The sequence below is a fragment of the Pleurodeles waltl genome, chromosome 12 (assembly GCF_031143425.1).
Source record: "Pleurodeles waltl isolate 20211129_DDA chromosome 12, aPleWal1.hap1.20221129, whole genome shotgun sequence".
In the NCBI taxonomy this organism is placed as follows: Eukaryota; Metazoa; Chordata; class Amphibia; order Caudata; family Salamandridae; genus Pleurodeles; species Pleurodeles waltl.
The window spans coordinates 117864252-117878555 of NC_090451.1; the positions used below are offsets into that span (position 1 = coordinate 117864252).

General features: G+C 43.2%; 2 non-coding genes across 2 annotated transcripts; both read left to right on the top strand.

The window, feature by feature from the left end:
• The first annotated feature begins 1461 nt into the window (after positions 1-1461).
• TRNAI-AAU (transfer RNA isoleucine (anticodon AAU)) lies at positions 1462-1535 on the top strand. The gene has a single exon. It is a non-coding gene; the product is annotated as a tRNA-Ile (tRNA).
• A 3593-nt stretch (positions 1536-5128) lies between these two features.
• On the top strand, positions 5129-5202 carry TRNAI-AAU (transfer RNA isoleucine (anticodon AAU)). Its single transcript has one exon. It is a non-coding gene; the product is annotated as a tRNA-Ile (tRNA).
• Positions 5203-14304: the final 9102 nt, after the last annotated feature.

A 14304-nucleotide genomic window follows, 5' to 3' on the forward strand; every position in this document is an offset into this window, starting at 1 on the left:
TCTGGATCAATAAAAAGTGGGGGAATGTATAAAGGAGACTTCTCAGCCACTTTATCACCAATACGTCCACTACCTAGGCTCCTTGTTCCGGAAGCCTGGATCAGAATCGACAAAGATGAGCATTGTCCTTGTTTGAAAAGAGATCCAGAAAGGGTTTCACAAACTCTCGGCATATCTCTCAAAACAACGACCTGGATAACGTCAACTCCAGCAAATTTGGAAACCTCCAGCTGTCTGCCATCACATTGTCGGTGCCCTTGATGTGTACTGCCCACGTGTGCAACAGATTGATCTCTACCCAATAACCCAATTGTTCTGCTATTGCATTGAGGGATTTTGAATGCATGCTTCACTGTTGGTTAATGTAAAAGACAGCTACCTTATTCTCTGTCTTTACTAGCACATTTTTTTGAGACAGATGATGATGGGAAAACTTCAAAGCCCTGTAGATTACCATCAACTACATCTATTTCCATGACCTCCGACTCTCTAGGAAAGACCACTTGAATCGACAGGATCAGTCCAACACAGTAGCTCTCCAGCCAGGTTTGCTGGCATCTGTTGCGTGGATTCAGGAGCATCCAGGTATATTAGTGTCCACTTAGACCAGTGGTCTTCAAACTCTTTAATGCCGCATCCACCCAAGGGGAAAAAAAAACATTGGTGCCTCCCCTCTGAATTGTCCACAATTCTTCTATTAAATTGACACTGTTTAAATATGTCTAGACCTATTTAAACATTGCAGTTAAGTTCTGTTACTGTTTTAAAAATGCAATCAAATACATGACCCCAAATATACTATTCTGGTCAGGCCTGCCCTACTAACCAATTGCAGCGTCATGTTCTGCTGAGTAAACTGATCTCACGACAGTGAGGAATGCACAGGCCGGGTGGTGCCCGGCGCACAAAAGCGCGCCTTCTTGAGTTGTACGTCTCTTCGCGCAAATGCAAACTCAGATTTCCTACACTGTGGTCGGCAGGAGAGACATGGGAAGGCGCAGTAGGGAAGGCTTGAGCAACGAACCGTTGGCTATGTTTTGTTGTTACTTTGTTGACATGAGCTCAAGTAATTTGAAGCAGAAGGAACGGCCAGACCTAAAAAAAACTCTCTTACCTCCAACGCCGAATAACCACTATAATTATAATATCTCAAAAGCAGCTGGCCTTGTAAACTTAATGAGCAAGCAAGCCGATGCATTTTGGGTTTTGTTGTAAAAGAATAAAAATACTATCCATCCTTTCCTTTTTTTCCGGCAACAAGCGATGTTACAAAGATATCACAGCACACAGTGAGATTGAGTGAAAGAAGAGGCACTGAGGCTGGCGTGCAGCACTCCACAGCTCTTGTTATTGTAATCCAGACAGGGGGCGGAAGGAGAAAAGTATGAAGGAATTGCGATCGTGAGACCAACTCTTCTATCTATCTGCATTTTATGGAAAAAGGAGATATGTAGTACTCATGGCCGGTTAGCTCAGTTGGTTAGAGCGTGGTGCTAATAACGCCAAGGTCGCGGGTTCGATCCCCGTATGGGCCAGGTTACATTTTTTCTCTCAACTAAACTCTTTTTTTCTCATTTAATCAAGCTCTTATAAATCCATACACTCTGTTGCTCCAGTATACGTTCACTTTCCATTAGTCCTTCTTTTGCCACTGCTGACCAAAGCTCCAGCCGGCAGCGCCAGTAGAACAACACAAGTGCAAGGGATTGTCTCTCCAAGATGGAGACACTGCCTCAGACTATGTCTCGTGAGAGGTGGAGGGAGACCAAGAGCTTATTATTAGATGCGTGGGGATAAGAGGAACATAACTCAGGTGAACAGATTCTGGATAGTGATGCTATAGCTAGGATCAGCAACGTTACAGGGCAAAGGATAGGAAAATAATTAGGTGACAGAAGTATAGAAGTGGCTACAAGGGGGTGTGTCTCTTAAGAGGGCCGAAAGATACACTGAAGGCGAAGGTGAAGTGAAAGAAGAAAGAAAGATCAAAGGAAGTCGACAGTGATTGAGAGAAAACTCACAAAGGCAAATTGAGCAAAAGACAAGGCCTGGGGAGTTAGACTACTTCAATGCAAATTTACGCCGCAGATGAGCATGACAACTGACCCTTGTACAGTGGTGCTGAAACAATTTTCAGTGTGGGGGTGCTGCCATCAAAGGGCTTCTGAAAAACCAGGAATCATACAAAGAACTAGTCCTGCGGAATGAGCCACACACATTCAGAAAGAGTGGTGATGCGTTGGTTACTTATTGGTAATCTTCATTAGCCTTAGTCCATTGCGTCCTTGTGACAGTCATTACAAAGTAAGGTGATGTCACCTTCCAACAGGAAGAAAGAACAGGAGGATCCTTAAATGCTAGCCCCATGCACCCAACCTGGGTGCCAAGCCCTTGCCAAAGGACTGATGGGAAGGTGGGCAGGATGTAATGTTTGTGACAAAGACAAGATGGACTAAGGGTAATGCAGAGTTCAAAACATTGGTACTCAAATGCAAAACAGAAAAATTATTAAGCCATAATGCTTGACAAATGTATGCTCTGAGGACCAAGTAGCCACCCTAGGAATTTCCTAGATTGTTACTCACTGGAATTCAACCCAGGAGGTGGCCATTCCTCTCGTAGACCATCCCTGAACTGGAAGATATTCTAAAAAGCCTTGCAAAGCCAGAAAAATTGACAACTTAATCCACCTACTCAGAGTCATAAAAGTCACCTTCTTGTCTTTTCTCAGGCTGTCCAAAAGTCACAAACAAGGAGTCGGTTTTCCTGAACTGCAGAGGCCTGGTGACATAAATGAAAAGAGCTCTTTAAACATCAAGTGTATTCAGAAAATGTTCCTCCGGAGAGGAAGGAGAGGGAATGAAAGAAGGAAGAATTATTTCCTAAGATCTATCAAAAATAGACTTAACCTTTGCAGCAAAGGTAAGGCTAGGCCTTAAAGTTACCCCATCTTCCAAAGTATCAAATGAAGAGAGGACAGCATTTTAAGGCTCCCAGCTCCCCAATTGTTCTCAGCAAGGTGATAGGAAATAGGAAAATAACTTTATAGGAAACAATCTTTATGTCTACAGTATCCAGATCCTCAAAGAGATAAAATTGCAAAGCCTATAAAAGAGTAGGAAGATTCTGAGTTGGAGAAAAGGGATTTTTCAACTGGTCTTACAATTGACAAAAGATCAGAACAGTCTAGACACCAAAGATTGTAACATCTTCGAAGGTACAGAAAAGTCCCTAAAAACCTTTATCGCAAAGCAATGAGCTTTCAGAGTGGAAAGAGATTCAAGTGAAACCCATTCAGAAGAAAATGCAAAATAGCAGACAAACTACAGGTAGGTGCCAAAAGATCATGAGCAGAACATCACGTCTCAAAAGACTTCCAGTTCTTTGAGTAAGACTTCGAAGTAGAAGGCCTGCTGGAGTGCTGAATTAACTCCACTAAGGAAGAGGAAAGACCCTTTGCTAGCAGTCCAGACTTCTCAACCTCCAAAGCGATAGAGTGAGTTGGAGCAAGAAGGTCAGGGACGACGTTCTGAGAGAGACACACTTGAGCAGTACCCAATGAGGTAGAAAATCCAGGGTTCAGAAGAGGAAACCATGACATCTCGGGCCAATAAGGGCCCACAAGAATAAAGTTCCCTCGTCCCTGCTGAGACTTGAAGAGAACCATCTGGATCAATAAAAAGTGGGGGAATGTATAAAGGAGACTTCTCAGCCACTTTATCACCAATACGTCCACTACCTAGGCTCCTTGTTCCGGAAGCCTGGATCAGAATCGACAAAGATGAGCATTGTCCTTGTTTGAAAAGAGATCCAGAAAGAGTTTCACAAACTCTCGGCATATCTCTCAAAACAACGACCTGGATAACGTCAACTCCAGCAAATTTGGAAACCTCCAGCTGTCTGCCATCACATTGTCGGTGCCCTTGATGTGTACTGCCGACGTGTGCAACAGGTTGATCTCTGCCCAATTACCCAATTGTTCTGCTATTGCATTGAGGGATTTTGAATGCATGCTTCACTGTTGGTTAATGTAAAAGACAGCTACCTTATTCTCTGTCTTTACTAGCACATTTTTTTGAGACAGATGATGATGGGAAAACTTCAAAGCCCTGAAGATTACCATCAACTCCATCTATTTCCATGACCTCCGACTCTCTAGGAAAGACCACTTGAATCGACAGGATCAGTGCAACACAGTAGCTCTCCAGCCAGGTTTGCTGGCATCTGTTGCGAGGAATTCAGGAGCATCCAGGTGTATTAGTGTCCACTTAGACCAGTGGTCTTCAAACTCTTTAATGCCGCATCCACCCAATGGGAAAAAAAAACATTGGGGCCTCCACTCTGAATTGTCCACAATTCTTCTATTAAATTGACACTGTTTAAATATGTCTAGACCTATTTAAACATTGCAGTTAAGTTCTGTTACTGTTTTAAAAATGCAATCAAATACATGACCCCAAATATACTATTCTGGTCAGGCCTGCCCTACTAACCAATTGCAGCCTCATGCTCTGCTGAGTAAACTGATCTCACGACAGTGAGGAATGCACAGACCGGGTGGTGCCCGGTGCACGAAAGCGCGCCTTCTTGTGTTGTACGTCTCTTCGCGCAAATGCAAACTCAGATTTCCTGCACTGTGGTCGGCAGGAGAGACATGGGAAGGCGCAGTAGGGAAGGCTTGAGCAACGAACCGTTGGCTATGTTTTGTTGTTACTTTGTTGACATGAGCTCAAGTAATTTGAAGCAGAAGGAACGGCCAGACCTAAAAAAAACTCTCTTACCTCCAACGCCGAATAACCACTATAATTATAATATCTCAAAAGCAGCTGGCCTTGTAAACTTAATGAGCAAGCAAGCCGATGCATTTTAGGTTTTGTTGTAAAAGAATAAAAATACTATCCCTCCTTTCCTTTTTTTCCGGCAACAAGCCATGTTACAAAGATATCACAGCACACAGTGAGATTGAGTGAAAGAAGAGGCACTGAGGCTGGCGTGCAGCACTCCACAGCTCTTGTTATTGTAATCCAGACAGGTGGCGGAAGGAGAAAAGTATGAAGGAAGTGCGATAGTGAGACCAACTCTTCTATCTATCTGCATTACAAGGAAAAAGGATATCTTTAATGCTCATGGCCGGTTAGCTCAGTTGGTTAGAGTGTGGTGCTAATAACGCCAAGGTCGCGGGTTTGATCCCCGTACGGGCCAGGTTGCATTTTTCTCTCAACTAAACTCTTTTTTTATCATTTAATCAAGCTCTTATAAATCCATACACTCTGTTGCTCCAGTATACGTTCACTTTCCATTAGTCCTTCTTTTGCCACTGCTGACCAAAGCTCAAGCCGGCAGCGCCAGTAGAACAACACAACTGCAAGGGATTGTCTCTCCAAGATGGAGACACTGCCTCAGACTATGTCTCGTGAGAGGTGGAGGGAGACCAAGAGCTGATTAATAGATGCGTGGGGATAAGAGGAACATAACTCATGTGAGCAGATTCTGGATAGTGATGCTATAGCTAGGATCGGCAACGTTACAGGGGAAAGGATAGGAAAATAATTAGGTGACAGAAGTATAGAAGTGGCTACAAGGGGGTGTGTCTCTTAAGAGGGCCGAAAGATACACTGAAGGCGAAGGTGAAGTAAAAGAAGAAAGAAAGATCAAAGGAAGTCTACAGTGATTGAGAGAAAACTCACAAAGGCAAATTGAGCAAAAGACAAGGCCTGGGGAGTTAGACTACTTCAATGCAAATTTAAGCCGCAGATGAGCATGACAACTGACCCTTGTACAGTGGTGCTGAAACAATTTTCAGTGTGGGGGTGCTGCCATCAAAGGGCTTCTGAAAATCCAGGAATCATACAAAGAACAAGTCCTGCGGAATGAGCCACGCACATTCAGAAAGAATGGTGATGCGTTGGTTACTTATTGGTAATCTTCATTAGCCTTAGTCCATTGCGTCCTTGTGACAGTCATTACAAAGTAAGGTGATGTCACCTTCCAACAGGAAGAAAGAACAGGAGGATCCTTAAATGCTAGCCCCATGCACCCAACCTGGGTGCCAAGCCCTTGCCAAAGGACTGATGGGAAGGTGGGCAGGATGTAATGTTTGTGACAAAGACAAGATGGACTAAGGGTAATGCAGAGTTCAAAACATTGGTACTCTAATGCAAAACAGAAAAATTATTAAGCCCTAATGGTTCACAAATGAATGATCTGAGGACAAAGTAGCCACCCTAGGAATTTCCTAGATTGTTACTCACTGGAATTCAACCCAGGAGGTGGCCATTCCTCTCGTAGACCATCCCTGAACTGGAAGATATTCTAAAAAGCCTTGCAAAGCCAGAAAAATTGACAACTTAATCCACCTACTCAGAGTCATAAAAGTCACCTTCTTGTCTTTTCCAGGCTGTCCAAAAGTCACAAACAAGGAGTCGGTTTTCCTGAACTGCAGAGGCCTGGTGACATAAATGAAAAGAGCTCTTTAAACATCAAGTGTATTCAGAAAATGTTCCTCCGGAGAGGAAGGAGAGGGAATGAAAGAAGGAAGAATTATTTCCTAAGATCTATCAAAAATAGACTTAACCTTTGCAGCAAAGGTAAGGCTAGGCCTTAAAGTTACCCCATCTTCCAAAGTATCAAATGAAGAGAGGACAGCATTTTAAGGCTCCCAGCTCCCCAATTGTTCTCAGCAAGGTGATAGGAAATAGGAAAATAACTTTATAGGAAACAATCTTTATGTCTACAGTATCCAGATCCTCAGAGAGATAAAATTGTAAAGCCTATAAAAGAGTAGGAAGATTCTGAGTTGGAGAAAAGGGATTTTTCAACTGGTCTTACAATTGACAAAAGATTAGAACAGTCTAGGCACCAAAGATTGTAACATCTTCGAAGGTACAGAAAAGTCCCTAAAAACCTTTATCGCAAAGCAATGAGCTTTCAGAGTGGAAAGAGATTCAAGTGAAACCCATTCAGAAGAAAATGCAAAATAGCAGACAAACTACAGGTAGGTGCCAAAAGATCATGAGCAGAACATCACGTCTCAAAAGACTTCCAGTTCTTTGAGTAAGACTTCGAAGTAGAAGGCCTGCTGGAGTGCTGAATTAACTCCACTAAGGAAGAGGAAAGACCCTATGCTAGCAGTCCAGACTTCTCAACCTCCAAAGCGATAGAGTGAGTTGGAGCAAGAAGGTCAGGGACGACGTTCTGAGAGAGACACACTTGAGCAGTACCAAATGAGGTAGAAGAGCCAGGGTTCAGAAGAGGAAACCATGACATCTCTGGCCAATAAGGGCCCACAAGAATAAAGTTCCCTCACCCCTGCTGAGACTTGAAGAGAACCATCTGGATCAATAAAAAGTGGGGGAATGTATAAAGGAGACTTCTCAGCCACTTTATCACCAATACGTCCACCACCTAGGCTCCTTGTTCCGGAAGCCTGGATCAGAATCGACAAAGATGAGCATTGTCCTTGTTTGAAAAGAGATCCAGAAAGGGTTTCACAAACTCTCGGCATATCTCTCAAAACAACGACCTGGATAATGTCAACTCCAGCAAATTTGGAAACCTCCAGCTGTCTGCCATCACATTGTCGGTGCCCTTGATGTGTACTGCCGACGTGTGCAACAGGTTGATCTCTGCCCAATAACCCAATTGTTCTGCTATTGCATTGAGGGATTTTGAATGCATGCTTCACTGATGGTTAATGTAAAAGACAGCTACCTTATTCTCTGTCTTTACTAGCACATTTTTTTGAGACAGATGATGATGGGAAAACTTCAAAGCCCTGAAGATTACCATCAACTCCATCTATTTCCATGACCTCCGACTCTCTAGGAAAGACCACTTGAATCGACAGGATCAGTCCAACACAGTAGCTCTCCAGCCAGGTTTGCTGGCATCTGTTGCGAAGAATTCAGGAGCATCCAGGTGTATTAGTTTCCACTTAGACCAGTGGTCTTCAAACTCTTTAATGCCGCATCCACCCAATGGGAAAAAAAAACATTGGTGCCTCCCCTCTGAATTGTCCACAATTCTTCTATTAATTTGACACTGTTTAAATATGTCTAGACCTATTTAAACATTGCAGTTAAGTTCTGTTACTGTTTTAAAAATGCAATCAAATACATGACCCCAAATATACTATTCTGGTCAGGCCTGCCCTACTAACCAATTGCAGCGTCATGCTCTGCTGAGTAAACTGATCTCACGACAGTGAGGAATGCACAGGCCGGGTGGTGCCCGGCGCACGAAAGCGCGCCTTCTTGTGTTGTACGTCTCTTCGCTCAAATGCAAACTCAGATTTCCTGCACTGTGGTCGGCAGGAGAGACATGGGAAGGCGCAGTAGGAAAGGCTTGAGCAACGAACCGTTGGCTATGTTTTGTTGTTACTTTGTTGACAAGAGCTCAAGTAATTTGAAGCAGAAGCAACGGCCAGACCTAAAAAAAACTCTCTTACCTCCAACGCCGAATAACTACTATAATTATAATATCTCAAAAGCAGCAGGCCTTGTAAACTTAATGAGCAAGCAAGCCGATGCATTTTGGGTTTTGTTGTAAAAGAATAAAAATACTATCCATCCTTTCCTTTTTTTCCGGCAACAAGCGATGTTACAAAGATATCACAGCACACAGTGAGATTGAGTGAAAGAAGAGGCACTGAGGCTGGCGTGCAGCACTCCACAGCTCTTGTTATTGTAATCCAGACAGGGGGCGGAAGGAGAAAAGTATGAAGGAATTGCGATAGTAAGACCAACTCTTCTATCTATCTGCATTTCATGGAAAAAGGATATCTGTAGTACTCATGGTCGGTTAGCTCAGTTGGTTAGAGCGTGGTGCTAATAACGCCAAGGTTGCGGGTTCGATGCCCGTACAGGCCAGGTTGCATTTTTTCTCTCAACTAAACTCTTTTTTTATCATTTAATCAAGCTCTTATAAATCCATACACTCTGTTGCTCCAGTATACGTTCACTTTCCATTAGTCCTTCTTTTGCCACTGCTGACCAAAGCTCAAGCAGGCAGCGCCAGTAGAACAACACAAGTGCAAGGGATTGTCTCTCCAAGATGGAGACACTGCGTCAGACTATGTCTCGTGAGAGGTGGAGGGAGACCAAGAGCTGATTATTAGATGCGTGGGGATAAGAGGAACATAACTCAGGTGAACAGATTCTGGATAGTGATGCTATAGCTAGGATCGGCAACGTTACAGGGGAAAGGATAGGAAAATAATTAGGTGACAGAAGTATAGAAGTGGCTACAAGGGGGTGTGTCTCTTAAGAGGGCCGAAAGATACACTGAAGGCGAAGGTGAAGTAAAAGAAGAAAGAAAGATCAAAGGAAGTCGACAGTGATTGAGAGAAAACTCACAAAGGCAAATTGAGCAAAAGACAAGGCCTGGGGAGTTAGACTACTTCAATGCAAATTTACGCCGCAGATGAGCATGACAACTGACCCTTGTACAGTGGTGCTGAAACAATTTTCAGTGTGGGGGTGCTGCCATCAAAGGGCTTCTGAAAATCCAGGAATCATACAAAGAACAAGTCCTGCGGAATGAGCCACGCACATTCAGAAAGAATGGTGATGCGTTGGTTACTTATTGGTAATCTTCATTAGCCTTAGTCCATTGCGTCCTTGTGACAGTCATTACAAAGTAAGGTGATGTCACCTTCCAACAGGAAGAAAGAACAGGAGGATCCTTAAATGCTAGCCCCATGCACCCAACCTGGGTGCCAAGCCCTTGCCAAAGGACTGATGGGAAGGTGGGCAGGATGTAATGTTTGTGACAAAGACAAGATGGACTAAGGGTAATGCAGAGTTCAAAACATTGGTACTCAAATGCAAAACAGAAAAATTATTAAGCCCTAATGCTTGACAAATGTATGATCTGAGGACCAAGTAGCCACCCTAGGAATTTCCTAGATTGTTACTCACTGGAATTCAACCCAGGAGGTGGCCATTCCTCTCGTAGACCATCCCTGAACTGGAAGATATTCTAAAAAGCCTTGCAAAGCCAGAAAAATTGACAACTTAATCCACCTACTCAGAGTCATAAAAGTCACCTTCTTGTCTTTTCCAGGCTGTCCAAAAGTCATCAAACAAGGAGTCGGTTTTCCTGAACTGCAGAGGCCTGGTGACATAAATGAAAAGAGCTCTTTAAACATCAAGTGTATTCAGAAAATGTTCCTCCGGAGAGGAAGGAGAGGGAATGAAAGAAGGAAGAATTATTTCCTAAGATCTATCAAAAATAGACTTAACCTTTGCAGCAAAGGTAAGGCTAGGCCTTAAAGTTACCCCATCTTCCAAAGTATCAAATGAAGAGAGGACAGCATTTTAAGGCTCCCAGCTCACCAATTGTTCTCAGCAAGGTGATAGGAAATAGGAAAATAACTTTATAGGAAACAATCTTTATGTCTACAGTATCCAGATCCTCAAAGAGATAAAATTGCAAAGCCTATAAAAGAGTAGGAAGATTCTGAGTTGGAGAAAGGGATTTTTCAACTGGTCTTACAATTGACAAAAGATCAGAACAGTCTAGACACCAAAGACTGTAACATCGACGAAGGTACAGAAAAGTCCCTAAAAATCTTTATCGCAAAGCAATGAGCTTTCAGAGTGGAAAGAGATTCAAGTGAAACCCATTCAGAAGAAAATGCAAAATAGCAGACAAACTACAGGTAGGTGCCAAAAGATCATGAGCAGAACATCACGTCTCAAAAGACTTCCAGTTCTTTGAGTAAGACTTCGAAGTAGAAGGCCTGCTGGAGTGCTGAATTAACTCCACTAAGGAAGAGGAAAGACCCTTTGCTAGCAGTCCAGACTTCTCAACCTCCAAAGCGATAGAGTGAGTTGGAGCAAGTAGGTCAGGGACGACGTTCTGACAGAGATACACTTGAGCAGTACCCAAGGAGGTAGAAGAGCCAGGGGTTCAGAAGAGGAAACCATGACATCTCTGGCCAATAAGGGCCCACAAGAATAAAGTTCCCTCCCCCCTGCTGAGACTTGAAGAGAACCATCTGGATCAATAAAAAGTGGGGGAATGTATAAAGGAGACTTCTCAGCCACTTTATCACCAATACGTCCACTACCTAGGCTCCTTGTTCCGGAAGCCTGGATCAGAATCGACAAAGATGAGCATTGTCCTTGTTTGAAAAGAGATCCAGAAAGGGTTTCACAAACTCTCGGCATATCTCTCAAAACAACGACCTGGATAATGTCAACTCCAGCAAATTTGGAAACCTCCAGCTGTCTGCCATCACATTGTCGGTGCCCTTGATGTGTACTGCCGACGTGTGCAACAGGTTGATCTCTGCCCAATAACCCAATTGTTCTGCTATTGCATTGAGGGATTTTGAATGCATGCTTCACTGTTGGTTAATGTAAAAGACAGCTACCTTATTCTCTGTCATTACTAGCACATTTTTTTGAGACAGATGATGATGGGAAAACTTCAAAGCCCTGAAGATTACCATCAACTCCATCTATTTCCATGACCTCCGACTCTCTTGGAAAGACCACTTGAATCGACAGGATCAGTCCAACACAGTAGCTCTCCAGCCAGGTTTGCTGGCATCTGTTGCGAAGAATTCAGGAGCATCCAGGTGTATTAGTGTCCACTTAGACAAGTGGTCTTCAAACTCTTTAATGCCGCATCCACCCAATGGGAAAAAAAAACATTGGTGCCTCCCCTCTGAATTGTCTACAATTCTTCTATTAAATTGACACTGTTTAAATATGTCTAGACCTATTTAAACATTGCAGTTAAGTTCTGTTACTGTTTTAAAAATGCAATCAAATACATGACCCCAAATATACTATTCTGGTCAGGCCTGCCCTACTAACCAATTGCAGCGTCATGCTCTGCTGAGTAAACTGATCTCACGACAGTGAGGAATGCACAGGCCGGGTGGTGCCCGGCGCACAAAAGCGCGCCTTCTTGTGTTGTACGTCTCTTCGCGCAAATGCAAACTCAGATTTCCTGCACTGTGGTCGGCAGGAGAGACATGGGAAGGCGCAGTAGGGAAGGCTTGAGCAACGAACCATTGGCTATGTTTTGTTGTTACTTTGTTGACATGAGCTCAAGTAATTTGAAGCAGAAGGAACGGCCAGACCTAAAAAAAACTCTCTTACCTCCAACGCCGAATAACCACTATAATTATAATATCTCAAAAGCAGCTGGCCTTGTAAACTTAATGAGCAAGCAAGCCGATGCATTTTGGGTTTTGTTGTAAAAGAATAAAAATACTATCCCTCCTTTCCTTTTTTTCCGGCAACAAGCGATGTTACAAAGATATCACAGCACACAGTGAGATTGAGTGAAAGAAGAGGCACTGAGGCTGGCGTGCAGCACTCCACAGCTCTTGTTATTGTAATCCAGACAGGGGGCAGAAGGAGAAAAGTATGAAGGAATTGCGATAGTGAGACCAACTCTTCTATCTATCTGCATTACATGGAAAAAGGATATCTTTAGTACTCATGGCTGGTTAGCTCAGTTGGTTAGAGTGTGGAGCTAATAATGCCAAGGTCGTGGGTTCGGTCCCCTTACAGGCCAGGTTGCATTTTTTCTCTCAACTAAACTCTTTTTTTCTCATTTAATCAAGCTCTAATAAATCCATACACTCTGTTGCTCCAGTATACGTTCACTTTCCATTAGTTCTTCTTTTGCCACTGCTGACCAAAGCTCAAGCCGCAGCGCCAGTAGAACAACACAAGTGCAAGGGATTGTCTCTCCAAGATGGAGACACTGCCTCAGACTATGTCTCGTGAGAGGTGGAGGGAGACCAAGAGCTGATTATTAGATGTGTGGGGATAAGAGGAACATAACTCAGGTGAACAGATTCTGGATAGTGATGCTATAGCTAGGATCAGCAACGTTACAGGGGAAAGGATAGGAAAATAATTAGGTGACAGAAGTATAGAAGTGGCTACAAGGGGGTGTGTCTCTTAAGAGGGCCGAAAGATACACTGAAGGCGAAGGTGAAGTGAAAGAAGAAAGAAAGATCAAAGGAAGTCGACAGTGATTGAGAGAAAACTCACAAAGGCAAATTGAGCAAAAGACAAGGCCTGGGGAGTTAGACTACTTCAATGCAAATTTACGCCGCAGATGAGCATGACAACTGACCCTTGTACAGTGGTGCTGAAACAATTTTCAGTGTGGGGGTGCTGCCATCAAAGGGCTTCTGAAAATCCAGGTTTCATACAAAGAACTAGTCCTGCTGAATGAGCCACGCACATTCAGAAAGAGTGGTGATGCGTTGGTTACTTATTGGTAATCTTCATTAGCCTTAGTCCATTGCGTCCTTGTGACAGTCATTACAAAGTAAGGTGATGTCACCTTCCAACAGGAAGAAAGAACAGGAGGATCCTTAAATGCTAGCCCCATGCACCCAACCTGGGTGCCAAGCCCTTGCCAAAGGACTGATGGGAAGGTGGGCAGGATGTAATGTTTGTGACAAAGACAAGATGGACTAAGGGTAATGCAGAGTTCAAAACATTGGTACTCAAATGCAAAACAGAAAAATTATTAAGCCATAATGCTTGACAAATGTATGCTCTGAGGACCAAGTAGCCACCCTAGGAATTTCCTAGATTGTTACTCACTGGAATTCAACCCAGGAGGTGGCCATTCCTCTCGTAGACCATCCCTGAACTGGAAGATATTCTAAAAAGCCTTGCAAAGCCAGAAAAATTGACAACTTAATCCACCTACTCAGAGTCATAAAAGTCACCTTCTTGTCTTTTCCAGGCTGTCCAAAAGTCACAAACAAGGAGTCGGTTTTCCTGAACTGCAGAGGCCTGGTGACATGAATGAAAAGAGCTCTTTAAACATCAAGTGAATTCAGCAAATGTTCCTCCGGAGAGGAAGGAGAGGGAATGAAAGAAGGAAGAATTATTTCCTAAGATCTATCAAAAATAGACTTAACCTTTGCAGCAAAGGTAAGGCTAGGCCTTAAAGTTACCCCATCTTCCAAAGTATCAAATGAAGAGAGGACAGCATTTTAAGGCTCCCAGCTCCCCAATTGTTCTCAGCAAGGTGATAGGAAATAGGAAAATAACTTTATAGGAAACAATCTTTATGTCTACAGTATCCAGATCCTCAAAGAGATAAAATTGCAAAGCCTATAAAAGAGTAGGAAGATTCTGAGTTGGAGAAAAGGGATTTTTCAACTGGTCTTACAATTGACAAAAGATCAGAACAGTCTAGACACCAAATATTGTAACATCGACGAAGGTACAGAAAAGTCCCTAAAAACCTTTATCGCAAAGCAATGTGCTTTCAGAGTGGAAAGAGATTCAAGTGAAACCCATTCAGAAGAAAATG